Below are 27070 nucleotides of genomic sequence, written 5' to 3'. Positions count from 1 at the left end.
GTTTTCTTTCTCTTAAGTGTCAGTTTCCTCATCTATGCGTCAGAGCCATAATGCCCACCTCACCTGTGAGGACTGAGTGACCTCACATTGGGGTGCCCAGGACAAGCCCCATGGGGCTTTCCTGACAGGGAGTCAGGCAGGTTAGGGCAGAGTTCAGGTTCAAGGCCTCTGGGTTCAGACAGACCTGAATTTCCATCTCTCTTCTCCCTCTTACAAGCTGGTGACCATGAACAATGCACTCGCTTCTCTCAAGTCTTTTTTCTTATCTGTAAAGTGCTATAATCATACCTGCGTCTTTCCTTGGACTACGGAGAGAATCAGCTAGACTATAATCCTCACACAAAATGTCATGCAGTAATTACTACTTGTTGAAGCCTCAAAAAATTAGATCCTTTTCAGACAGAAATGAAACTATCACCGTGACCAGGTCGAATACGACAGCCAAATCCCTACAGAAAAATCACAGATTTATTATCCAACCAAACCCATGCAAATAATTGGTCTCATTCGTTGTCAGAATCTTGTGCAACGAAAGTCAATGAAATAAACTTCAGCGTGCTGGGGTGTGGGGGGGTGAGGCTGAAATGACACACCCGGAGAAAAGATGGGAGTCACTGCTCTGCTGTACCTCCTCTTTCCAGCCTCCCTTTGCAACACTCATCCTCCCGATGCCTAAAGCAGCACGCATCGTCCACTTACTGAACCTCTCCCACGTCTGCCTTTCACTCCTTGGGAACCCAAGTCAGCAACATGTCAGACACCGGGTCCTGAGATGTGCTAATCAGGTGTGGCCTGCCTCCGAGGGCCTGTCCCTCCTAATAAATCCACGCTGTTTGGTTTGTTTGTGGACAGAGGTAGGTGGCCGGTGGCTCAGAGAGGTAGGCTGGAAGTGACCTTCCTAACTCGACTCCACGGTTTGTTTGTAAGAACACAGACACACAAGTGGCCTGTGACAATATGTGTTCCGACATCATATACGGGGTATATTTTGCTCAGAAACATGCCCTGTTAGTTGTTGAAACCTTTTTTGCATTCCCTGAAACAAGTGACACTGCAGTGTATTTCCTTTTGGGGGGCAGTAAATAAAAGTCTTTGATGTTGACAATGATAATATTATATTCGACAATCTATTTGCATTTCTCTATTCTGTGGATTTTATTGCTTGGTATAAATCCCCAGGCTGAGGTGAATTAAGCTTCACTCAGGGAGAAACAGTGCATTTTATGATGGGGCTGGACAGCTGCCTGCACAAGATGTGAGCTGCAGGAACTGCGTTTTGCCTCGATGTACAAGGCAGATACACAGGGAGAAAGAAATGTGTGTGCACGCAGGTTTGGGCATGAGCACCAAAGCCTGGAAGGATGTTCTTTGGATCCGCGATCAAACTGGATTTCCAACTGGGAGCTGGTCTGAGCACACACGTGTTTCAAGTGCTACGTACGGCCCCATCCCTCCAGCCAGGCCATCAGGAAAGTGGTCCGCGCCTGCTTCAGCTCTGGCCGGAGCGCTTTGGCCCCTGTGGAGGGCAGAAAACTGAAATGAGGACAGAGAAGCATCTCAGAGACGCGCAGAGGAGTCGAGGCTCTCACCACCTTCCTGGGGGTCTTCTGAACTCTTCTGAGTCTGGGAGCATCTTCTCCCAACAGGCAAGTCAGTACGTTTCTGAGATAAAGCAGGACACCAGCTTCAGCCAGGGTGAATATTAACCGTCATCCTTCTACTGAGCACTGGCTACGTGCCATGCATTGTGCTGAGCACACTCCCATTTAATCCTCATGACAGTCCTATGAGGTGGGTGCTGCTATTATCCCCAGTGTACAGATGGGGAAACTGAGGCCCAGCGTTCTACAGCTGGTAACTTGCAGAGTAGGACTTCAACCCTTGGGCAGTCTGGTTCCAGCTGCCGTAATTTGTGGTAGGAGGAAATATGCTGTCTAAGATGGCCTTGAGAAATCATCATTGGTGTCCACAAAATCACCCCTGTGCCAGGAATAAAAATATCAAGAAAGAACGAATGAGTGGTTTGAATGGGATCGTTAGGTCTGTTATTGGTCACCTGGCCTATGTAAAGTTCCGTAAGTTCTTTCTATTTCAGTCAAGGCAGTCTTCTTTTCTTCTTGCCTCCTGAAGTTTCCTACGTGTAGAAAGTGGAGTATATTGAGCGGCTGTCTATGAGTGAGCTTGGTTGCAATGTCACCGCAAATCCCTTGGAAAAGAAAGAAGTCCCTGCTGTAGCTCCATGGGGAAGAACAGCCCAGACGTGGTAGTTTCCGAGTCATTAAAATGGTTAGGTTAAGCAAATGGGTCTTCTAAACATCCAACTTTTAATGACAAAGTTCTATGGCTTGGATTAGCAAAGTCACAAAGTGCTTATTTAATTGTGTTTCAAGCCCATTTATCTTTTTGAGTCTAAAGAAGATTCATTCAGTCAGGAGGGGTAGATGAAGGGAAATTGATAAAAGATTTTTTTTTAACTTGGCCCGGGCCTGATTCGCATACCTGCTTTCAAACTGAGATTTTAAATGTGGGATTTGTGAGTGAAATTGCCCTTCTATATTCAAGGTAATTGAATCTCATTTTTTACTTCCCATTTCCCTCCAGAAAAATCAAAATGTTTATAGAACTTAGTTTCTTGGGGGTGATTTTATAAGGTGGAAACTTCAGTATCATAAAAGAAATTGGTGTGGCCATGACATTCAAAACCGGGGCGGTCTGGCCTACCCTCAGCAGGTGAACTGACCACACAAGTCAGCCTCAGAGAGTATATGGATTTCACTGTGTTTTCACTTGAAATACCAAAGGAATGTCCACACCTTGTCCTTGCACCAGGGCTGGGGGGTAAGGAAAGTTAGAATTTTGGCCAGAATTTTGTCATCCATGGAGCAGCTGAACACAGTACGGCTCAGCCTGGAACCATGTGCTAAATTGGCTTAGATCAGTGTCTCCAAAAGCGTTGAACAAACGAGAGTTGATTTTAGGTGGCACTTAGATGGGACTTAAATAACATTGAGGCACATAGTGACGTAATGATCATCTTCCCAACTGTCTTTCAATCCTTCTGATTATATCAAGGACCAAGTTTTATTGATGCTTGATCTTTAACCTTCTTCTTTTCCTTCTTCTCCTTCTCCTTCTCCTCCTTCTTCTCCTTCTCCTTCTCCTTCTTCTTCCTTCTTCTCCCTCTCCCTCTCTGTCTGTCTGTCTGTCTTTCTGTCTGTCTGTCTGTCTCTCTCTTTCTCTCTCTCTCTCTCTCTGTCTCTGTCTCTCTCTCTCTCTCTCTCTCTCTCTCTCTCTCTCTCTCTCTCTCTCTCTCAAATAAAGAGCAGGCCTGAATTGTGGGCCTTTAGATGCTTATAATTTCTGGTTTGCATTTGATAACATTGCTTTGTTTTTCACTGTTTTGTTATGATGACCTTTGATTGCTGGCAGTTTTAAAGGTAGGATCTAAAGTTTCACTTTAAGACAAGTAGGTTCAAGATGCTTTTTTACTCTTAAGTAAATGACCATGTTTGTGGGGTAGCAAAACTCACCTGCATGGAATATGAACCCTCATGTTTGTGATGCACTCGTCTAAGTGGCCCAGCAGGAACCGAAAGAAGGTCGATTTCTCCCAAGTGCAATGATAAGAGTTTCAGTCTGCCCTCTGTCCTCATTAGCTGCGTGCCTTGGCCTCCTTGAGCTTCAGTTTTCTCATCTGTAAGGTGGGGATTACGAGCAGTTGGAGGAAAGTGGGCAAACTGCATTTCCTAAGACAGGGTGGACCATGTGGTGGGTGTTCACTGAGAGGCAGAACAACACAGACGCTCACCCCTGGGCCAAGCCTTGGCATGTTGCAGGTCTCCTTACTTCGAGGTTAGTTGTGTTGGGTTTTCTTCCAGCCGGGGCTCTGAGTCTGCTGCCGCATGGGAGGGAAAGTGAGATATGGTGCATGCTCCTGAAACTTGGTGAAGAAATGCATTCCCAAGGCCAGGAACTCACACCAGCTCATCCAGCCAAGTTGGCTCAGCGGCACCAAGGGCCAAGTCTTGGGCTCGGACAGGCTCTCCCTTCTCAGGCTGCAAATCTTTGGCAATGGAAGGCAGCCTCCGAATTAAGCTTAATTAAAATTCAGTCTTAATTATGGCCATTACTTCAAATCAACTCTACGTAATGAAGCTGTGTAATCATAATTAAACCCCAGAAATAGAATTAGGAAGCACAGAATGAGAAAGCCAAACATGGATGGGCGCAGTGCCAGTGGGGACAGTGATGGGACTTCTGGAATGAACAGAATTTTCAGATAGTCAAGGACCAACGAGTGCGCTGATGAGAAGGACCTCAGCGGCCTGGCTATCAAGACTATGAACTAATCGTAAGAAGGATTTGGGATGAACCGAACCCTGAGAGGCAAAGCTTGGGCGGCCTTAAGGGACAGCATCAGGCAGAGGGGCCACCGTGTGGTGAGCAGAACAGGGTCTCCTGGGGAGGAGGCTCCAGGCTGCGCCCCTAACTTGCAGGGGATGACGGCAAGTCCGCTCTCCAGAAATTGTTTCCCCAGCTGCAAAATCAGGGTTGAGGGCAGCTGTTTCCCAAACAAGGGTATCTCCAACCACTCTCTTCAGACTCAGCGGGGCTCTCTTCAGGGGATTTCATGGCAGAAATCAGGATCCATGCCTCTGCTGTAACGACCGAGGGTATACGTGGCTTTTAGTTTTGCAGTTATTGGCACCACCGCTGTGGTGGTGATTGTTTATTTTTTAACTGAAGAAGAGAGGGTGGTGAAGTGACGTGGGAGAGTCTCCTGCTCCTACACTGAGAAGCATGTAAAGATTAGGAGTATGGGTTTTGGGGAGTGGTGATCAGAGTTTGAACTCTCAAGGTGCCAATTACTGGCCAAGTGGTCTACGGCAGCATTTACTTTACTTCTCAGTTTCTGCAACTGTAATGTGAGAATTGTAATAGAAGATATCTCAAAGGCTGTTTGGAGAATTACACACCCAAAGCACTTATTACACAGGGCCTGACATACAGCAATGACTAATTTTATGTTGAGAACTTATTATGTATCAGCACTGTTCTGTGTTAACCTCTTAGCTTATTTTATTGTCACAGTTGCCCTGTGAGTCGGTATTATTATTTTCTCTGACATATATAAGGGGTCTGGGGTTCAGAGACGTTAAGTAACTTGCCCAAGCTCACACAGCAAGTAACTGGCAAATGGTTAAGAGCTGCACGCATGGTAGTTATTATTGTACAGGCACTGTCTGTCTAACTGTTTGATCCATTGGTCAGAGTTAGTAAGACCTTCAGATAACATATGCCCAGAAGCTATACATAAGTCCTAAGGGAGCTCACTTACTTATACTTCTCCCCAGATGCCAAGCCTCTGCCTCTAACATGGCTAGAATAGGCTAGGCATTTGGGTTTTGTGAGGAAGGAACTATCTGGAGCTGATGCCAGAACTGTGGAGTTGGAAGGGAAAGAGAAAGCAAGAAAGAGTGCCACCCTATACCTGTATTTTCACCTAGCGTTTCAAGTTTCCCTACTCAGGAGACCCTGGGAATTATACTCAGGATTAGTGAGGGAGTATCTAGGCACCTGCAGTCCCAAAACCGCTGCCTCCCCCCTCAAGCCCCTACTCGTTCAGAGCGTGCCTCATGCCTCTTATGCCACCTTTCTGACTGCCAACTCTGCCTGGAACAGCGTGGTGCTCCCCACACACATCTCATTTAGTTCTCTTCAAAGCCCCCCAAGTCAGGATTTGTCGCTTTCATTTTGCAGATGAGGAAACTGACTCACAGAAGTGAAGCTCTTGGCTCATTGGCCAATGTGAAGTACACCCTTTGACCCTCAGATTGGGCTTTTAATTCAGTCCACCAAACCCCGTGCTGTCCCAGGGATGCTGTCCAGGCTGGACTGCCCGCCAGACTCCCTCCCTGCTGACAGCCAAGTCAGGCCAGCAGCAAGGACCTCTCTTTCTCCAGCTTTGGAACCCAATATACCTTTGGTGCCAGAAAGGTCCTATAGTTCATGTTTCCTAAACAGTCTCAAGCCCATGCAGAGATTCCCCTCAGTGACATTCACTCCACTTGCATGCCTCCAGTGATGGGGACATCACCACTTATTGTGTTAAACCCTCCCTTTTGGAGGACAGTGTAGAGTGGGAAGGAAGTTGGGCCTAGGCTTTCCAATTCAGACTTTGGATAGCATCTCTACATGAGTGGTACACATAGGTACCATGTGAAAAGTGCTCATGTGTTTAATGCAAATGATTCGGTCACTTTGTCTTTTTACAAAGCTGTGTTAGTATTTTTTCATTTTTTTATATACCAGGAACCTGAATGGGAAAAGAAAATGGGATGTGGCCTAGTCCACTCTCCATGCCTGGGGAGCCTGGAGCATTAGCAAGGACATTTCTCCTTGGGCCCTAATCTGTACATTAGCAATGTTTCCGCTCCCTGGGGTGGGTCCAGAGGGCACTGGCTCAGTCAAGGCCTCTTGTGCCCTTTCACCCTGAGGAGTGGGAACTGGGGGAAGGTCTTGGTCTGATAAGGAAAAGTTGAAGTTTACTGGCCAGTACCAGGTTTAGACAACCAGGAACCATGATGTTTTTGAGAGGAGGGTAAATGGTGGGGGTGGGAAGGCTGGTGGCCACCTCAGGTTGCTCAGGATCTTAGAAGCCGTGCCCTGTAAGACCTGATAGCATCTTCCCATGCACGTGCCAGGCTACCCGATGGCACAACTCCAGGGGTATTCTATGTACATGCCTCCCTATGGGGTTGTGCTACATGGAGGCCCTGATGGTAACCCCAATCCTAGAGAACACACTAAACTGAGGTAATGCCACATCAAGGAACTGAACCCCAACTTGCAAAGGTACTCACAGACACTGGCTCATGAGTAGGCCACTGTCCCTCTCCCAGCCATGATCTCTTTGTCCTTTATCCCAAGAGCACTTGCCTCTATTTACACTAAATAATGCCATTTGCTGGTTCCTGTATTTTGGGCAAGCCTGGCTGGAGGCCCCTGCAGCCAGTCTGAGCAGGTAGCCGGCCCAGTGGTATCACGTGGAAGGTCCTGCTCTTCCAACAAAGTTTAGCAAACACCTTATCTCCCACAAAGCAGATGCGGTAATGTTTATGAAAGATCACCTTGTCATCTTCCACGGGGCTGGCGGGGTGGGGGTGCTCCTGGGACCAACCCCAGCCTGAGGTGGACTCCTCTCAGCCACCTTGAATTTCCCATGCTTCTCTCCTGCTCCCCTCATTGGGGTGGAAGACCACAGCGCCTCAGTTTCCTCTTCTGTACCTGCAGCCGATCTCGTGACAGTGAGCAAGGCTCTTGGCAAACAGTCCGTGCTCCTCCTGAATCACCCTGTCATCCCTTCGGCTCTGGTGTTGCCAGGCCCACTATTTGGGAGTCAGGCTTTCACAGCTGTGAGCCTACATGATCTCATCTCAAAGCCAGTGACCTTACCCCAACCAGCCAGTGCACCTCCCCTGGAAACTTCATCTGCATGTCTTCTCACCCTCACCTTCCGGTCTTTCCAGAAAGAGGAATCTAAATTTTCATGAGAATATCAAAGGAGAAATAAATCTGTTTCAGGGAACCTCAGAGGAAGATGACCTCATCCCTCGACACAGCACCTGTGAACTTTGTCTGCTGTTTTTATCCGTTTGTGTCTTTTGTGGCAGGAGAATCTTTGTTCAACTTCCTATATTTATCTTGATAGACTGTGGTGATCCCCTCGCTGTGTGTGACAGACAGTCCTGGTTTGCTCTGGCTGCAGGGAAACAGGTCATGAACAGAGAGCAAGAGGAAGCACAGGGGAGGGCCCAGAGGTTTGGGGGAGCCCCACGGAGCTTGACAACCAAAGCCAAGAGATGTGTGCCGACTGCCGACAGGCAAAGGCAGGAAGTTTGGGGGTGCTGAGACACAAGCCAGGGAGGTTTAGCGAGGGGAACAAGGAAAATGAAAGCAGAGAGACCTCGGTGACAGTCAGAAACGGGCTTACTCCCTGGAAGAGTCTTCCTGGTGATGGTTTCTCCTTGTCCTTCTAGTCAACTGTCTTTTTAAGGTATCTATGTAAACCTAACGAAAGCTCATTTCACTTCATTCCTTTTTACTCAGTTCCCCCCACTCGGCACAGGAGGACAGATAAGAACACTGGAGCACTGTGCAAGGGGAGCAAGGTGACATGTGTGGTCCTAGAGGCAGGTACAGTGTGGTGACTGATGGCAAAGTGGGCAGAAAGGGGCTGTTGTTAAGTCACATCACTTCCCCCCCACCACTTAAAATACTTCAGGGCACTTCTGTTTCTCACAGGAAAAGCACAAACCTTTCTCCAGGCCACAGCTTCCCTGTATGGGCTGCTTTTTTGCCTCCCTCCTTCTCCTTCTGCCTCATTGCCCTTCTTTCACCATCAGTCCTCTCCAGAGTCTCTTCAACCACAGGCGCTTAACACATGCTATTCCCTCTGTTGAAGCTACTGTGTTTCCCCGAAAATAAGACCTAGCCGGACAATCAGCTCTAATGCGTCTTTTGGAGCAAAAATTAATTATAAGACCCGGTTTTATTTTACTATAATATGAGAAAGGGTCATATTAATTTTTGCTCCAAAAGACACATTAGAGCTGATTGTCCGGCTAGGTCTTATTTTCAGGGAAATACAGTATCTGCCATGGTTCATGGCCACCTATCCTTTTAAGCTCAGGTCAATGTTGCCTTCTCAGGGAAGGCTTTTCCCATCTACCTGAATCAACCGTGTCCTTACTACACACTCTCGTACCATAAAACATCCTTCATAATTCTTATCCCATTACAATTCTTTTGCATTTATTTAAATAAATTTATTAATATCAGTGTTCCCCACCAGACTGTAAAGCACTACGAGAGCAAAGACTGTGTCTTTTTTAAAAAAATCGACTTTATTGAGGTATAAATTTTGTACAAAAAACACACCCCTCTTACATGTACATTTCGACGTGTATTGACAGATTTACACATGTGTGTAAACACCACCACGATCGAGATATAGAACACTTCCATCATCCTAAAATTTCCTCTGTGCCTCGTCCCAGGCAGTCGGCCCCCAGCCCCAGGCCACCGCTGTCCTGCTTCCTCTCCTAACGTCATTGAGAATCAGCCCTGTTACAGTGAGTGTCAGTAGCTCGTTCCTTTTTATTGCTGAATGACACTATTCTTGGATTGGTTCATGGGACTCTCTTCAGGTAAACCATCAGTTTCTTGAGGACAGGGGCCACATTCTTGGATGCCTCTGATACGTGGCGTGGGTCTAGGCATGTAGATGACTCTTGGGAATGGCACAGTCTACCTTCTCTGCCCCAGGGCACTGAGTGACCACTCTGTCCCCACACTCCACAGTCACCCCGACACTCTCAGCCCTCCCCTCCATACCCACAGGCTGGCCTTTGGGGCCTGGGCAGCCCAAGCACACGTGCCTCTCTCCAGAATCAGTCTGACGCTCCCATAGCCCCAGAGCCGAGTTCTGGGTCCGACATGGTGACTAGGGTCCTAGCTGGTGATCATGGGCAGATCCCTCCAACACTGTGAACTCAGAGTTCTTTAACCGTCAAACAGAGACATTGATCTCCACCTCCAAGGTCCTTAAGTGGGCTCATGTGTGTAAAAGTGCTCCGCGAGGTACCAAACACATTACTGTACAGCGACAGTTCATTTAATCAATTAATTCCACCCCATCTTGGACTGACTCTCTGTGTTACCTGGGGCTCCCTTTCTCTCTCTGCGTCTTCAGCTTCTTTACCCATCAGATGAGGGGTTGAACCAGAGTTCTCTCTGGTGCCTTCCATCTTGAACCTTCTTGGATTTTAAGGTGCTGGACCACTAGGGAGAGAGCTTATTTGATTATCCAGCATTGGAAAAAATTGTGTGATTTATTCAGAAAACAACGGAGTTCTCTAAAAATTCTCTTTCTGGATAAAAGATTCAACTTGAGTTCCCAGAACAAATTCAGTGTTTTCATCAATAGGTTTCAATCTGTAGCTACTTCCAAGCCCATCGTGGAAAATAAAAGCACTCCTTACTTCCGGGTGTGCTGGCTGGTGCGGCGAAGCACGTGTTAAGAGCAGGGCTATTTCTGAACCACCCATCTCCAGTCTGCCAAGTTCAGAGTTAAGAACAGTGGTGTTCTGGGAACCAGTCAGCAGAGAAGGTTTCATAACTGCCCTGAAAATAGCACAACACTGTGTCCCTTCCCAGTGACCTCTGGCAGACTCAAGGACACATTTCAGAATGGCTGTTTTGCTCCTGTCTCTCGGAGACCCTCACTTCTAGGTTAAGACCCAAGTACTTCAGAGCAGCAATCCCGTATTAAAATCGAAGACTCCATTGACTCTTTGGCCCCAAATGAGAAATCTTGATTATTAAGTTATCGTTCTTAACCAGTCACAAATTAGTTTTCCCACTCTGTCTGTCTCAAAGATAAATGAAAACTTTAGGTCAGTGTGGGATGGTCAGTGCATTGATAGTCCTGATGGCAGCTCTCTCTGGCTGAGCACGTGATGGTCTTAGCTCACTGGACCCTCCAGCCAACCTTTGGAGGTCACTGCTTTTATTATCCCCATATCACAAGTGCAGGGACCAGTGTTCAGGAAGACCATCGTGCTGGGAGGTGGCAGAGATGGGAAATCTGAGCCTGTGAGCTTGGCTGGGAAGGACTCGCCATTATTCTGTGCAACTTACTGAGGCCAGAAGAGCAAGCGTCCAGGCATTTTGAACCTGGAGCCCTTAACTGCGTCTGAGGATCCTGACAGAGCGGGCCTCCTCCCTCTGGGGTGTCCTTTCAGCATCTGAGGTGGCTAAGGAGCTATTGAGGGTGAGGGGAAGATCCAGGAGGACCCCCAGCCACCCTGGGAAGCCTGGACCGGGGCACACAGAACTTCTCAGCACCGTGCATGGTGGCTGCTCACCGGACATGGCACAGGCTCCCCACAGGTGGGCAGCTTGGGTCACATGACCAATGAGGCAAGACGAGAGTGGTCAGAACAGGGGTTTGCAAGCCAGGCAGACAGGGCTTCAGACCCAGACTCTTCCATCTAATAGCTGTGTGAGCTTGAGCAAGGTTTCTATCTCTTCAAGCCTTGGTTTTGTCACTTGTTAAACAGGGTCAGTACAGCCTACCTCAGTGTTACTTCAGGTGATTTGGTGAGAGAAGACATTGTCTGATGCCTAGACAACAGTAGGTGCTTAATAATTGAAAACTGCCGTTCTTGCCACCTGGCAGGTGATGCTCCAAGATTGCTCTTGGTTATAAACTTGAGGTCCTCTCTTGCTGCCTCACAGTCAGGTGGGACCGTGGCTCGAGCCTTGGTCATCTCCAGGTCCAGACCAGCCCTCTGTGGGGCATCACCACCCCACCCCCACGTCATGACCTGGGCAAAGGGATGCCTCCTCCCTGCAAAGACCTGCGGCTTACCCTGTGCCCGGACAATAGAGGGGACAGTTGACCTGGAGAAGCCAGCAAGTGAACCAATTCAAGGCAACAGAGAACCAAGAAAGGATGGAAGAGAAGGATGGGGAAGGAGATGGGACAGAGATGCAGAGATGATACCGCGAGGTAGGAAGTCATGGTGGGTCCGGCATCACAGAGGCCTGGGCCGGAAGCCTGGCTCTACCTTTCACTCGTTGCAACTTTGGGCAAATCACCAACTCTCTTCGTGCCGCAGTTTTTTCATTTGTAAAATGGGGATACTAATGATTCCTCCTTCAGAAGTTTCCTTTTAGAGAGGATTTAATGAAGTAACATACATAAAGCACAGCACCTGGCTCATAGTACTCAATAAAACCGAGCCATATCATCATAACAATTATTGTCTCCTACTGGTCAAGCAATCTTCTCATTCTCTCAAAGGCCTACTTTACAGATATGAAAGTCAAGGGGAGTGACAGAACCACCCCAATGGGTAGGTCCTTCCACCTGCACCCTGTTGCCACCTGGGTGAGCTCTGGGTGCCCAGGTGACGAGTGGTGCCACGTGCAGGAAGAGCCATTCCAGGCCTCTTGACCTCCCTCAGCCCTGGGGCTGTCTGTCCCACACTGAGTGTTTCCCCTGCCTCTTCAAAGCATGGACAGGGCTCAGGAGCAAAAGCCACAGGAGCTGGCCTCAAGGGGGCAGCAGGAGCCTGGGCTGCAGGCTGGGCTGAGCTGGTAGCCAGCTTCAGCGCACACAAGAGGGAACTTAGGGGGCCCTGGGGAGGAGGCTGACCTCTGAGGCCAGTCTGCCTGCGCTGGGAGCTGCAGTCAGGGCTGGAGCTGCAAGAGAGGGGGAGGCAGAGGGCTATGGAATCAGGAAGCTTGGCCCCTCCTGCAGTTCCCTCTCCCTGCCAGCCATTTCCAGTCTGTTCAGTAAATAGGGGATTCACTGGTCCCTTCACCATGGGAGATTAAATGTGACACACTTCTCCTAGCCTTCCAGGCAGGGAGGGAGGCCAATGCAGCCTGGGGAGAGGTAGGGCTAGGGAGTGGGGGTGGTTGGGGGTGCTGGAGTCCATCAGAAAGAGCATTTCCCAAGCCCCCAAGGACCACACAGAACCCAGGGCATTTCTTAGCACTGCACTTGGACCCCTCAGGCCTCTGCCTACGGAACTTGCTCACCGGTGTGTGGCTCTAGGGCTCCCAAATGGTCACATTCCTAGGCCTTCCCAAGGCCTGAGTCAAGTCTGTTGTTTTGGACAGCGGTCCAAGGGATATGTGTATAAGCTCACATCTGACTGCCTCTGCTCTGTGCCGGCAACAGAACTACCTAATAGAAGGGCCACAGAAGGGACAAATACAGCTGTTTATTGATCATGCCTTGCCATGCCTTGAGCTAAACCCTCTATAGGTATCGTTCTATACACTTTCCCCTTTCACAATATTCCTTCACCTGCTCTTTACAGATGATGACCTGGCCTGAGGCTCAGAAAGTTGAAGTGAGGTGCCCAAGGGCACACAGCAGTAAGTACCTAAGGTATCATAAGAGCTCAGGGCTGTCTGGATCTAAAGCTTGAATGCTTTCACTCTCCAGGTCACCAAGCGTGGGGTTGGAGAAGTAGCAAAGGCTGTGCATTCAATATAAACATGTATACACAAAAATAGTGTGTATAGTATGATTTCTTTTAAAAAACAAACAACCTTCCTTTTCCCTCCATTCCTATGAATGGTCAAGGAAAGGAGCCAGGACACCCTTGGCCCTAAAGAGGGGTGTCTGCCCTGGACCCTGTCCTGTGGGGCCTGGCATATATCAAACAGTGAAACAGACTTTTTTTTTTTTTTAACATTTGGTTATACAGGAGAGCTATGCTTTCTGTTCTCTCCTTTACCCAGGACTCTGCTGGAGATGGCTTTGTCCCCCTGAGGAGACCCGAGTCTGAGGGACTCTGGGCTCAAACCCTGTGCATTTTGGCAGGAAAGGGGCTGGGAATAGAAGTGTCTGGGTCTGAGGTTCCCTGGCAATCTGTCTTTAGACTCTTTCTGCTTCCCGAAGCTCTGCTTCCTTATACCCTTGGTTTTCTACCTCAGTTTCCCCATGTGAAACACGAATGGCCTGCTTCTCGCCTCAAGGATAATTTGCAAGGATTCTGTGAGATCATGTGGGAGAAGGGGCTCTGGAAGCCTGAACTGCAGTACAAATGTCAGTCATCACTTAGGAAACTGCTGTGGGCTATCTTGCTTTGGGATCAGAAATTGGGATCAGAGTGGCGTGATCTTCTGATGACACTCTCAACCCCACAGTCAAATAAGATTCAAATAGTCCATTTGAATGGTCCCTGTGATGACTGTCAACGTCTGGCTCCAGCTCTGATAACTCAAAGGGTCTCTCATTTGTGTCTCCTCACCCATTCCATGTCTCATTTCTCTGTCTCACTTTCTTCACTATTCACTTTCATTATCTGAACGACTAGAAGCCAGAATTTTCTTCCCAGGCAGGCTCCACGGCCCAGAGCTGGACGATGACTTCTCCTTTAGGCTTTTGTTGACTGAGAAATGCCAAGGTTCCCACTGTGCTCTGCTACGTTCTTTTGCCACCTGAGATGTCTGCCAGTTCCACATGGTGGGGCCCACAGGTCATCAGAAAAGCATCCACTTCCTCCCCAGTTTGCAGAGATAAGAAAAGGAAAAGAGGCCACATGAACATCTTTAGGCCTCCCAGGCAGGTGGATCTCTTCTGTCTTCGGTCAAAGGTGGCACTTAGAGAGGATGTTGATGGATTGGTAACAGGGAGAAGGACAGACAGCGACATTAATAATACTGATCGTTCCAGAGCAGAGAGATGGCTTTCAGAGGCTACCCAACCGCCCCGACACCATAAACCTCTCATTTTTTAAATCTTTCTGGTCTTCCTGCACCAGACATCTTCTGCTCATGACTCAACCCAAGGTGGCCACTAGAAAGGGGTGACAGCTCTTTGGTTCCCTGGAATTGGGCTGGTCTCAGAATCCTCTAGTCGGAGCAAGTGCTTTCTTCTCTCTGAGCTTCCATTTCCACATCTGTATAGTAGGTACTCCCTGCTCCTCCCCCAATCTAGGATTAATGGGATTTGATGAGATAATCTGGAGGGGTGAGTGTTCAACACTTAGCAGATGTGGCCTTCACCATCTTGCCTAATCTCCAGGGTTGTGAGAATGTTGTTTTGTAGTCAACAAATCTCTGATTCATCAAATGAGGGTACAAGAAGTACTTTCACTTCACTTTGACTAGAAACTGTACTCTAACTGGCAGAAATGAAAACTCACAAGGACACACGGACATGGGTGATTGCTGCTATATCGGGTGCATTTGTTGAGAGAGAATTAGAAAACTACAAAATTACTATATATCAATAGGGGAGAGGCTGAATAAGCTATGGCACATCCACAGGATTGGATTCAGAGACAGTGAACCATAATAATTTTTTTTCTCTTTCTACTGATCTGGAGAGATGATCATGATGCATTCAGTAAAAAAAAAAAAAAAAAAAAAAAAAAAAAAAAAAAAAAAACATATACAGAAAAATAGTACGTATAGTATTTCTTTCTAAAACCAAACAACCTTCCTTTCCCTCCATTTCTACGGATGGACATGTATGTTGTTATGAATCTGACAAGAGATGTGGAATGGTCCACACCCATTTCCACCATTACTTACCTGCAAGTACAGAAGGTAGACTGGAGGGGGAGAAAAGAGATTTAAGAGTCTGTTAAGTCTGTTTCTATTCATCTCTGAAATGTGTGCTTTTTTTCTAAACAGATGTATTTTTCTTTTTTTGGAATGAAATAAAGTTGTTAAAAGGCCACTGCACAAAAGAAGTCCTCAGTGAATGAAATGAGTAAATGAATGAAATCTAATAATCCTACCATTTCACTCTTTTGAAATGGGAAATGTTTTCCTGTTTTAGATTCTCTGCCAATATGCAAATACTTTTGATGGGAGCTGATAAAGCCAGTGTTGTCACTGATCACTAATCTGGGGCTTGTCAGCCTCAGGCCAAGATCAAAATAGGAGTGCGTGTGTATGCGTGTGTGTGTGTGGGGGGGGGGTATGCTCCTGTGTGGTTGGAGGGAGGAAGAGAGAAAAGGATCATGTCAGATACCTTCTCTGTGTCTAGCAATAATGCTAGGTGTCTTCATACACCCACAACCCTGCACTGTAGCAATCAGCCTCATTTTATGAACCAGGAACTAAGACTTAAATGGTTTGTGATTTGGAGTCAGAAGGCCCTAATACTAGGAATACTGCTTTAAAACAACACTAATACTAAGAGTAGAAGTGGTAAGACACCGACTTCTGTGAGTCTTAGCTCCATCGTTGCCAGACCTTTTGCAAGTACTTTAGATGATTATCTCAATTAATCCTCACAAGGATCTTATAACAGGAACCATTATTATTCCCATTTAACAGATGAGGAAACTGAACCACAGGAGGATAATTGCAGAAGGACATAAAATCAGAAAGTGGAGAGAAGAAACATGAGCCCAGGTAATGGCACACCAGAACCTGCCCCTTTGACCCTCTGGGGACACAGCAATTCGTTGCAGCAGCCCTGGCACTGGCACTGCCCATCTGTTCACTATGCTAGGCTGAGGTCAATCCCCAGGCGCTGCTCAGAAATGCCAACCCTGGTGAAGGGACCTGGGAGGCGAGGCTGGCCCTGGTTTTCCTCCAGCCTGCCATGGCAGGACTCAATGAGGCATCCAGGGGACCTGCGGCCTTCTCCTAGTCATCTCAGAGCATTTTCATTTTAACACCCTTTTGGACTTCCTGCTGCCCAGCACTTGGTGCATGGCTCCATGGTGGCCGGGCAACTTCCTTCAGGGCTTTGCTCAGGAGAAGGCTGCCCTCATTTATCCACGATAGTGTGTGCCAAAATCCAACCATCTCCTTCCCACCGGACCCATGTTTGTCATTTGTGCCAACCACCCGAAACATTCTTTGTTTACTATTTTAATTTAAATCATTTTACTGGTTAAACAATCATAAAGCCAAACCCCTCCAAAACAAAAAACAAATTTCATTTTTAAGAGGAACACCGGCCTGGCTTACCATAAGTAAAAGGTTCCTGTAAAACAGATGCTAACAGCAGAACGAAGCCATTCACTCCCCAGAGACACCCACCGCGCAGAAGTGCGAGCCTAAGCAGGCCTGCCCTCTGCTTGTGAGAACAAGATGGGGAGTGTTGGAGAGTCCAGACCTACCCGCACCTGCGGAGTCTTTGCCTCGGACACCACCTGAAGGCCCGAGAGAACCGGAGACACCACCCTTGTGCCTGGGATACTCTCAGCCAGAGGACCTGTCTCGCTCAGAGATGGCCAACCTGGCAGTCCTGTCCCTCAGACTGACCAGCAGCCCTTGGCCAGCTCATGGGGCTGCTTTGAGAGCCACCTCAGGAAAAGGTCCGTGAGGAGGTGACATTACCTTCAATGGTAATAGTGCCCCTGAGAAGGGGAGCAGAATTAGGAGTGATAAATTGCATCTCTTTTGTCATCTGATTATTTTTTTAATATTGGGAAAATATTTATATATTATTTAATAATAATAATAATAATAATAAGACTTTTCCGACACAGTCCAGGCCCCTAAGGCACTGTCCTGCCAAGGGGCAAGGTGACCTGCCTGGGCATTTGGAAAGCAACTCAGGCGAGGGGTGGGAGCAGTGGCTGCTTCTCCTCAGTGTGACAGGTGTGGTCTCATTGCAGTAGCATGAGCCTCAGAGGACAGGAAATGGGCTTGAGTTCCAATCCTCCCCGTGCTGGAGCAACAGCGTGTCTTGTCCTGGATTTTGAATCCAGGCTGGGAACCTGCCAACTGGGTGGTCTTTGCCAAGTTACTCCACTCCCCTGAGCTTTCCTGGGGACATGACAACCTCTCTTGAAGGGTTGCTCTGAAGCTTAACGAGACAGGATACCATGGGGCCCTAATCTGCAATGGGACTTTGATGTCTGGGCAGTCAGTTGGCTGTGCAAAGCTGGGCAAAGCACTTTCCCTCCCTGGAGCTTACTCCTCTCACGAGCAAACCAGACATCCCCGAGGGCCCGCTGGTCAAACCCAATCTGCAGACATGACTGGGTTCCCCAGTGTTTTCTGTAAGCTGCCCACACTTACAAATTAGGTGGTCACACAGAGAACCCCAGGTTTTCATGTCTCCTGAAAAGTCTACCGATCTGACAACTGGGCCCGCGTACATTTGCTGAGCACTGGCTGGCCCTGCCGTGGGGATCACCGACATGGGCTTCCTAGCCATTTAAGTGGCTGGGTGTTGAACAGTCACAGCAGCTCTATTTTCAAGATGCGGAAACTGAGGCACGGAGAGGTTAAATAACTAGCCGTAGGTCATCCAAAGATGAGCAGGAGAGCCAGGACTTGAAGCCCCGCAGCCTGGTGCTGTCTGCATTTATTCTATCATGCTCCCTCTCAGCCCGAGAGCCAAGAACTGTGCCCGTCCTGGGGAGCAGACGCGGCAGTGAGACTCCCAGTGTTCTCTCTGCAGGCTTTTTTACTCCTTCCTTTGCTGGGGAAGCATGGATTAACGCTACCCCCGCTCCTCTCACCCTGGCCAGGCGCTGCCAGGATGGAGTATGCAGGAGCTCCACGGAGGTGGATGAAGCCAAACCATCCCTTCTAATGACAACTGGTGTTGACCCTGATAGCAGTTCCCGGCCCAGGCTGGCCTCCGGCTGGCCCTCAGGGCCCTGGGGTGCAGGGAGAGTCCTGCACTTTCTGTTTTGGCTTGGCAGAGGTGCATACCCGCCTCCCCAGTAGCTCCAGCCCTCCTGTTTACCCTGCAAACAGCCAAACACTCCACACCATCGTTTAGAGGCCAGGGGGCAGCTGCCTGGGGCGCTAGGCGGCCCAGGCCTGTTTGAGCTGTCCGGGGACCTGCTGCCTGCACGCGCCCAGAGCCCATTTGCCTAGGAATTAATGGGCCCCCACACCCCTGCTAGGTGCAGCCACGAGCCAGGGAGGCAGTCAGGGAAGGCGGAGGGGAGGGTTGTGGGAAGGGGGTGCTGCTGGGCTCAGCAACTCAGCAACTCCTTGTCCCTCTGACCTTGAGCCTCTGCGGCCTGGGGCCTCAGTTTCCCCATCAGTATCTACCCTTCCAGAACAGCAAACATGGATTCAGAAGTTTCTGATAAGGCATCTACGGGGGGTATGGCAGTGGGACAATAATATCAATATTTAACATGCATTGATTGCAGAGGTAGAAGTGTTTGGCAACACGCATTGAACTAAATCTGAAAACTTGTCATTGAACCATCACATACTTTCCGAAAAACGTACAAATGATAAACGTTTAGCTCAATGAATGTCTACACCCTGAACATACCTGTGCAATTGGCACCCAGATCCTGAAGCAGAATATCCCTTGCACTCCAGGAAACAATCTTCTTGTGCCTTTTCTGGCTGCTAACCACCATCTGACTTACATCGTCTCACAATTCCACGAGGCAGGTCCCAGACCATTCTCATTTTCTAAATGAAGGAGCAAGGGTTTGTAGTGGTTGATCACACGAGCTAGTGATTGAGTCAAGATTTGAACCCAGGCCCTTTATCTCCAGAGCCCATATGTTAACCACTGTGCTGGGAAAGGGGGTGGGCATGATAGGGACAGATAGGTCTTGTAACTGTTGTACCTTTGTCTTCCAGGCATTTCTAGTCTTGGGACACTCAGGTGGAAAGTCAACCACTCCTGAGAAGGTGTAAATGTCGTGTCATTTCTCGTCTGTCTCCCCCAGACCATAGGGGCAGAGACTGTGTCTTGTTTGCTTGCCATGCAAAACCGTGCCCAGTGCCTGGTACACAGCAGGTGCTTAATACATATTTGTCAAGTGACTGACTGATGAATGAATGAATGAGAGAGGAACAAAAGGAGGGAGGGAATGAGAATAGAAGGGAAAGTGGAAGAAAGAGTAAGAGCAAACTCTGGTCCCAAATTCTGGGCTTTTCTCTCTGGCCAGCCCCCTCGTGGCTCTCTCCACCAGGACCCCTTTCATCACCAAATCAGAACCTTTGCTCCACTTTCCAAGACGTCTCCTCAGATCTGCCCCAGGCTTCTTCAATGCCACAGTGACTACCTAGAAATGTGGCTACTGGCCTTGACATTCCTAAGAGTGGGCACAGCCCCGAGAGGGCCACAGGAGCCCAGCTTACCGCCAATGACCCCTGGAACCCAGGCCCATTCACCTCCCACATGTCTCTCCCTCCACATACACACTCTTCCTGCTGTTCCCTAATTATACTCTGAGCTTCCATAATGCCGGCCTTTGCTCATTTGCTCACGGAGTTTCTTCTGCCTGGAGGGGCCTTCCTTTGGTCAACCCACCTGGCAGGAATGTCTACTCTCTGATCCTTTGGGACTCAGCCCAAGGGTCACCTGTCTCCTTGATGATTTCTTTCTTTGATGATTTCCCTTCCCCAGAGGCAGGTGCCTCGCTCACTCATCCCTTCCTCTAGGGTGCTAAACCCAGCTCCCTAACCATTCCCACAAAGGGAGAGCTGGTGCTGGGCCTGGCTCTCAGTAGACTGTGTGGGTTCACTGTGTTTACCTTCACAGCGAAGGGTAGATACCAATAGAAGTTGACCCAACCAAGGAATTAACGGATACCTATCCCACCCATGTCCCTGATGCTTAAAATTCCACCATTAGAACATATTCCTTTGTAATGAACAAAATTCAAAGGTCCACCATCCCTGCAACTCCATGGGGATATGTATCAGATTAAATTGTTTCTAAGAACATATGTTAGGGGTGAGCAGGGAGAGAAGAGCGGGTCACTGAGGAGAACGGAGGAGTTGACACTAAAGACCAAGAGCAGACGCTCACCTGTACACCTCCCCCAGGACTGGCTTTCTTTTGCTCCGAAAACAATCCCCATTTTACAGATGAGAATGTTGAGGCTCAGAGAGGTGAAGGGACTTGCCCAGGGTCACTCAGATGGTACAGGAAAAAGCTGGAGTTGGAACCCAGTTCTTTTTGATTCTAGACCTGCCTTCTTAGAAGCTGCTATTCAATTGTCCTGATTTAAAGGCACGGGGGCTCCAATTCTACAGCCTGAGCTAGAACCTGAATTTCTATCCTGTGAGCACCTTCCTGGCTTATGGCCAAGCAGGTGGTGTCCGCATTTCCCCACCTGGCCTGGCCTCAGCTCACCCCTAATCTAGGTTCTGTCTCCTGACTAGCTCCTTTGCTCCTACTAGTTATAATACTTTCTTTGTGTGTGTGAGGTGGGGAGTGGGGCAAGAGAGGATTAGTACTTCTATCTGCATGTTTAGGGGAGCTTCTTTTCAGGCAGCTGAGACCCACAGCTACTCCAAAGCCCCGGTTCTGCCCCCGCCCCACCTCAGGCCTAGAAGGTACATGGGTAATCACATCCAATCTGGGGCTTGCCAATGTGGAAAATCCAGGGGAACAAATCCTGTTGGCTCTGGACAGGTGTAGCTGTCACTGTTCCCAGCCCCAAGTTCTGGCTGGCTGGCCCCCTCCCTGGGGCAGGAGACCGGGAGAGCAGGGTGCACTCCCAGGACGTGCTCAGCAGCCCCAGCAGCCCCTGCGATAGAAAAACCTGTTCCCCATCCTGTCGAGAGCACCCACTGGACAGCTTCAAATAAACAGTGAAGCTTGTGCATTTTCCCCAAAATAAAGGCCGTCAGATGCCCCTAATCTACAGGTCCAGGCTCTTTGGAAAGTGACCCCCCCCCCCCGCCCCACACCACTCTAACTAGTCCCTGTAAGACAATTCTGGCTCAGGGAAGAGCTATCAGACACACAGCAAGGAGATCTGCTTCATCTTGTCCATCCCACTCTCCACTTCTCTCTGGATCTGAACGGCCCTTAGAGGAACGATGCTCGTCTTCCTCGTACAACGGAGTCCCTACTTGAGGGCAGGAAGTTGGTGACATCACACATTCTCGAAGCGCCTGCAGTGGGCTCAGGCTGTCCTCCCCAGCTTAGAGCATTGCACACACCTTGACCACAAGCCATCCATCTGTCCCTTCATTCACCAGTCTATCCAACGAGCATGTGCTAGCTGTATGTCAAGTCCTGTGCCAGTCACTGAGGCCCGGGGAACGACATGTCCTGCCTGCGCAGAGCTTATTGTGTGAACACAACGCAGCGAGCTGTGTGGGGTCTAGCTGTGCCTGACACAGAGCTTTCCGTTTTACTGGGTTTTGCCATCACTGCAGCTCTTTCAGGAGCAGAGGGTTCGAGGAACATCACCTTGGACTTGAGAGCATGAGATTGGAGGTAGACACCGGCTGGGAGGCTGACCCAAAGGTGGAAGGATGGTGGCCTGCAGCTAGGCAGCTGAGGACGGAGGGGCGGGGATGGATTCTAACACCATTTAGGAGGCGGTGCCAATAGGCCTGCGTGAGAGAGAAGATGGGGGCGGGAGGAAGACAGAGGGCCCAGGGCGATGCCCACGTTTCTGCCTTGGGCCGTTAGGTGGATATGGGGCTCTTTGCTGATGAGGACAGCTGAGAGCGCGGGCTGACTCACCAGGTCACTCACAAGTCAGTGGAGCTGGAATGGCACTCACACTTCCTGTCAAGGCACGTCGGTCCCAGGAGACGAAAGCCTCGGAATGCCGATGGGGAGAGGACTCCTGTTGGCTTCGGAGGGGGGAAAGGTGCTGTCCCCTCAGAGTAGGGGTTTTCAACTGAGAGCTCTCAACCCAAAAGCCTGGAGACATTTTAGGTTGTCACAGCTGGGAGAGCGGGATGAAGTGCTCCCCGTATCCAGTGGGTAGAGGCAGGGATGGTGCTGAACATCCTATCACAGCCAGGACAGAACTTATAACAAAGAGCCATCAGGCCCACAGGCCTGTAGTGTTGAGGCCGTGAAACCCTGCCTTACGGCAGCTGAATAGAGAAGGTCAGTCACGTGGCTGTGGAGCCACACTCAGGTTCGAATCTCAGCTCTACCACTTAGCACCTGTCTGATTGTGGGCGGGTTTCTTAGTTCTGTGCCTCATGTTAAAGGAGTAATGCATGTCAATGCTAGTGCCCAGTGCATAGGACATAAGAAAAGAATAACAGAGGAGCTATCTCTAAGCTTGTCCACCAATCCACTCCAATGGCGACACCCTGGGAGTAAGAGGCTGACCTTTCCCTACACCTGCTCAGCTCTGGACACTGGGGAGTGACACATTCATGTAAGTTGGTTATGACCACAGTTGTCATAACCGGGCTCGTGCAGTAAGCTAGGCGCCGTGCATGCTGTTTTATGGGCATCAGCCCATGTCACCCTCACAAAACCCCTGTCAAGCAGAAATTGTATTCCCATTTTACAGGTGGGATAACTGACACACAGAGAAGTTGTGTGCTAAGCACTAGGAATACATAGGGGAATAAAATAAGGCTTGTCTGTAATCTCTAGGACCTCAGTTGACTTAGGGAGACAGAAAAATAAATCGACAGAGCGTAATTTCCACTTTGCCTCCTCTGACAAATAATTGATGGGCATCTATTGTGGGCCAGGCCCTGTCGCAGTTGCCTGGATTCCTGCCCCAGAGCAGCTCACAGTCTAGTGGGCAAGACTGATTACACGATAGTGCAAGCTCTGCGTTTCCAGCAGCGTCTGTGGTGCTTAGCACGTCCCCAATGCCCGGTACTAAATGAGCTTTGGCTCATTTAACCTTAAAATTTGTCATGGCGAGGTATTACGGCTACCCTCATTTTACAGGCTGGGCACTGAGGTTTTAAAAGACTAAGGAATTTGCCCAAAGTATTACAGTCGGTTGTGGTGGAGCCACGTGGTGAAACCCTGGTCTTTCTGGCCCCAGAGCTCAAGGTTAAGACCACTCTGATGGATCTGCACCCTCTTCTATAAAACCTCCCACTCACGCCTAGCACCCAGTTCCTACCACCCTGTATCTGTCTGCCCCAGACATCTTTCTGAACCTCACCCTCTGGGAGTGCTCAGCAATTAGCTTGGGGCTTGCTCAACATGTGGCAGAGGAGGCTTTCCTTGGTCCCAAGATGGCAGAATCCTGAGAGATGGCAGCCCGAAGCTTGATCTTATGGAGTCCTGGTGAGCAATAGACAAAACAGGACGGCCTAGGGCATCGCCCCGGGCTTTAGACAGCTTCCTGAGGGCACTTCCTACTCACGAGACAGGATCTCCTTGCACTGATGTGATCAGGAAAATATAGGTGTGACCTGTTTGCTGAGAGAGGTTGTGGGCATGTGTGTATCAAAGGAAGAGGAAGAGGGAAACTGAAACGACATCTTGTAAAAGTGCTCCCTGCAGGAACCTGGGGAGGTTCATTCGCAGGCCCTCGTTTCCTTTCCAAGTTTCCTTCAATAACACCCGGTCACATGGCTCCAGGGCACTCACATCTGAACCAAATGTGGGCTAGTGGATCCCAGTGTCCTGGGCACAGTCCCCAGGGCGACCTGTGAGTTGCCTCAGGTGCCAACATGCCAACGGAACCCCCAACTTACACACTGAACAACCAGCAAGTCTGGCACGTTCATGTTCAAGCCTTTTTCCTTTCCATTTATGCCACAAATATTCACTGAGAGTCTTAAGATGTCAGGCTCTGGCATTTGAAAGTGATCATGCAAGCGGAAGTCATACTGGTGAGCCAAGCAGATATGGTCCCTGCCCTCAAGGGGCACAGGGCATGGAAGCTGTGTTCAGGACTACCATTACGGCTGGGGCTGGGGGCTTTTGCCTCCAGCAATAGACAACGTCGAACTAGGATGAGGAATGTTCTGGAATGAGAGTGTCATGCAGCCTCCACATTCATCTGCGGTGGGGGGAAGGGTTCCCCAGAAGGCCTCTCAGAGGTGGTGGCTGCTGACCAAACAGGTCCACTGGTTTTCACTACTGGACTTGGAGAAAGCCTTTGGGTGGAGAAAAACACAATTCTCAGGAAGATGTCATGAAGATTAGCTGGGAAACTGCCCTGTTCCAGACTCACTATAAACTTCACAGATCACAGGTGAACAACAGGACTTTAAACAGGGTTGGAGCTGAGTTGCCCCCCTATCATTCATTCTTTCACTCACTCGTTCATTCACAGATATTTATTGTGTGCCTGGCACTCTTCCAAGGGCTTTACATGGGTTTTCTCATTTAAGCTTCATAGCACGTCCAAGAAGTAGGTACTATTAGCGCCTGCATGGTAGATATGGAAACTGAAGTGCAGAGAGAGGAAGGCTGTTGCTCAAGGTTGCACAGCCAGTGAGTGGTACTGAGGCGCCGTAGGCCAGATCCTGGTTCTGCCCCTGCAGCTGTTTGCCCCTGGGGAGTAATGCCTTCACAAACCTTGGTTTTCTCATGTGCAAAATGGCTACGGTGATCCCTAGTCCACGGGTGCTGTGGGGCTGAACACAGTGTCCAGGGCCAGTCACAGCAGTGGGATTTAGAGTGACAGGCTGTGGGTGGTAGGGGAAGTGGGTGAAGGCACGGGAGACTGAGCAGGTCCTGGTGTTTACAGCAAACAGACACTGGTGGGCCAGCCTCCCCTAGACCTCAGAGCGGGGAGAAGTGTGGATGGAGAACTTCCTCCAACCCCTCTGGCTTATTAAACAGGGGCGGGAAGTGACGGAGGGGGAATGGGGAGACATGTAGATGGGAGGGGGCTGTCATAGTCCCAGGTTGTCAGCGCGTCCTCCCTGGAACCTTTCAGCACTTAGGTTTCCCCTTACCCCCTACATCCCAACAGACCCCGTTCGAAGCTCTCCCCTGCCCTTCTTCCCACCCATATTCTAAAATCTAGGTCTGGGGTGGGGCTGGGGGCTCAGGATTTTATCAAACTTCCCAGGTGATTCTCATGGCTTTTCAGGTTTGGAAACCATGGACCTAATTCAAAACCCTGTACATTACAGATGGGAGACCGAGGACCGAGGAGGATAGGGGCTTGCTCATCATGATGCAGCATGTCGAAGCTGAACCTAGAACCCAGGTCTGCCGAACAGAGTAAGCAGTGCTGTGTTCGTGGCCCAGGGCACAGGCTGTTCATCCCAGCAGGACCTGGAGTGCTGGCTGGAAGAGGAAAAGAACACATGTCTCCCTGGGATGTTTTACATTTGTAGACCTTGAGGAACAGGGTGAAGGTCTAGAGGCGGCCCTCTGTGCTGTGAAATGGTACAGACTGTGTGTTAAGTAAGAAAGAGTCACTTGGCTCTGAGTGAGGGCTCAAAGTGCTCATTCAACTGCAGGGACTAATGACAACCATAGAGTGATTGTCAACTCCTTTTCCTCCTCCTTTTCAAGTTCTAAGGAAGTCTAACCTCCAAATAAGACAGTTGCTGTGTTTTAATCCTTTCTTTGCTGCTCGAAGGATGGGCCCTGGACCAGGGGCCTCACCGCAGAAACTCAGGCCCCGCCCCCGCTCCCCTTCCCACACCGACTGAATCAGAATCTCTATTTTAATCTTTGGGAGAATTTGTACCCACTGAGGTTTGAGATGCACCTCAAACCAAGCATTTCATAGCGTGAAATAAACACAAGTGATTCTACAGCTACACAAAGTGGCCTCGTTTATGTATTTGGATGAGCTGTGAAATATGTGGTGTCAAATGAATTTTTGCAAATTAGGTCTTGTTGGAAATCCACCAAAAGAACTAGTGAATTAATAGAAAATAGCGACAACAGCAACAATAGCAGGCAAGCCCCGACTGACAAGGCATCACAACTTTTTTTTGGAAGTTTGTTTTATCTTATGAAATGCCCTTCAACTGAGGCATGGCTGCCCATCCGTCATGCTCATGCCTGTTAAAAGTCTGCCCTTGGGAGCTGTTGGTTCTGCCAGTAGCTGTGCCAGGCGGTCATTTGAGACATTTGACCTTATGGAATCCTCATCCCAACCTTTGAGGGAGGTGTTACTTCTGTACCCATTTAGCGAGTGAACAAATGAAGGAACAAACAGGTAAAGACACTGCTTTGTGCATTTCAACTTGCCTTTTACTTTCCCTACCATCTCCCACACCCCACGGTTCTAACCGTGTTTCCTTAGATTCTGCATACTTTACTTTCTTTCAGAAAATATCAATTATTTTTATGGTGAAATTCTTATGTGGACATGGACAAAGATTAAAGAGAGTTTATTTGTTGTTGTGATGAGATTGTAGGCTTTGTTGTTATTGAGATTTAAATTATGTCAATGTTGCAAAATATATTGTATTTTTAATCAAAACAGTCCCTTTTTTTCTCCCTCCTTCCTTCCCTGTCTCCCTCCCTCCTTCTTTGCCTCCCTCCCCCTCTTCTTCCTTTCCTTCCTTCCTTTCTTCTCATTTATATGAGCAAAGCCAAAAAGTGTATTTAAAATGGTGCTGATGGCCCACCAAATCAAATAACCATTCTGAGCCTGGGGCTATGTCTGGAAGAGCTTGGTCCTGTTAGGTTTTCAACGAAGAAAATGAGAGCTCTTGTTCAGGAGGAATAGGTCTGAAAGTATGAATCCAAGCTACACAGTGGTTGCAGAATGTACTCCCCTCCCCATTTCAGGGGACTCCGTGTCACAGGGGGGTTTCCCGGTCTCAGGACACAACATTCGGGACAAGGGCGAGCTGGATGGATTCTCCAGTGCAATAGTTGGAGTCTCATAATAAAAGTCTAGGGCTGGAGAGCACAGATTGACTCAGGTGG

The 27070-nt window shown here is 49.0% G+C and overlaps 1 long non-coding RNA gene across 1 annotated transcript; it reads left to right on the top strand.

Moving 5' to 3' along the window:
* Window positions 1-1182: 1182 nt before the first annotated feature.
* LOC308491760 lies at window positions 1183-26614 on the top strand. Its single transcript, XR_013992403.1, has 3 exons — window positions 1183-1646; window positions 15877-15954; window positions 25309-26614. It is a non-coding gene; the product is annotated as an uncharacterized lncRNA (long non-coding RNA).
* Window positions 26615-27070: the final 456 nt, after the last annotated feature.

Source organism: Rhinolophus hipposideros, assembly GCF_964194185.1.
Source record: "Rhinolophus hipposideros genome assembly, chromosome: 23".
NCBI lineage: Eukaryota > Metazoa > Chordata > Mammalia > Chiroptera > Rhinolophidae > Rhinolophus > Rhinolophus hipposideros.
This window is presented reverse-complemented; position numbering and strand designations above follow the sequence as displayed.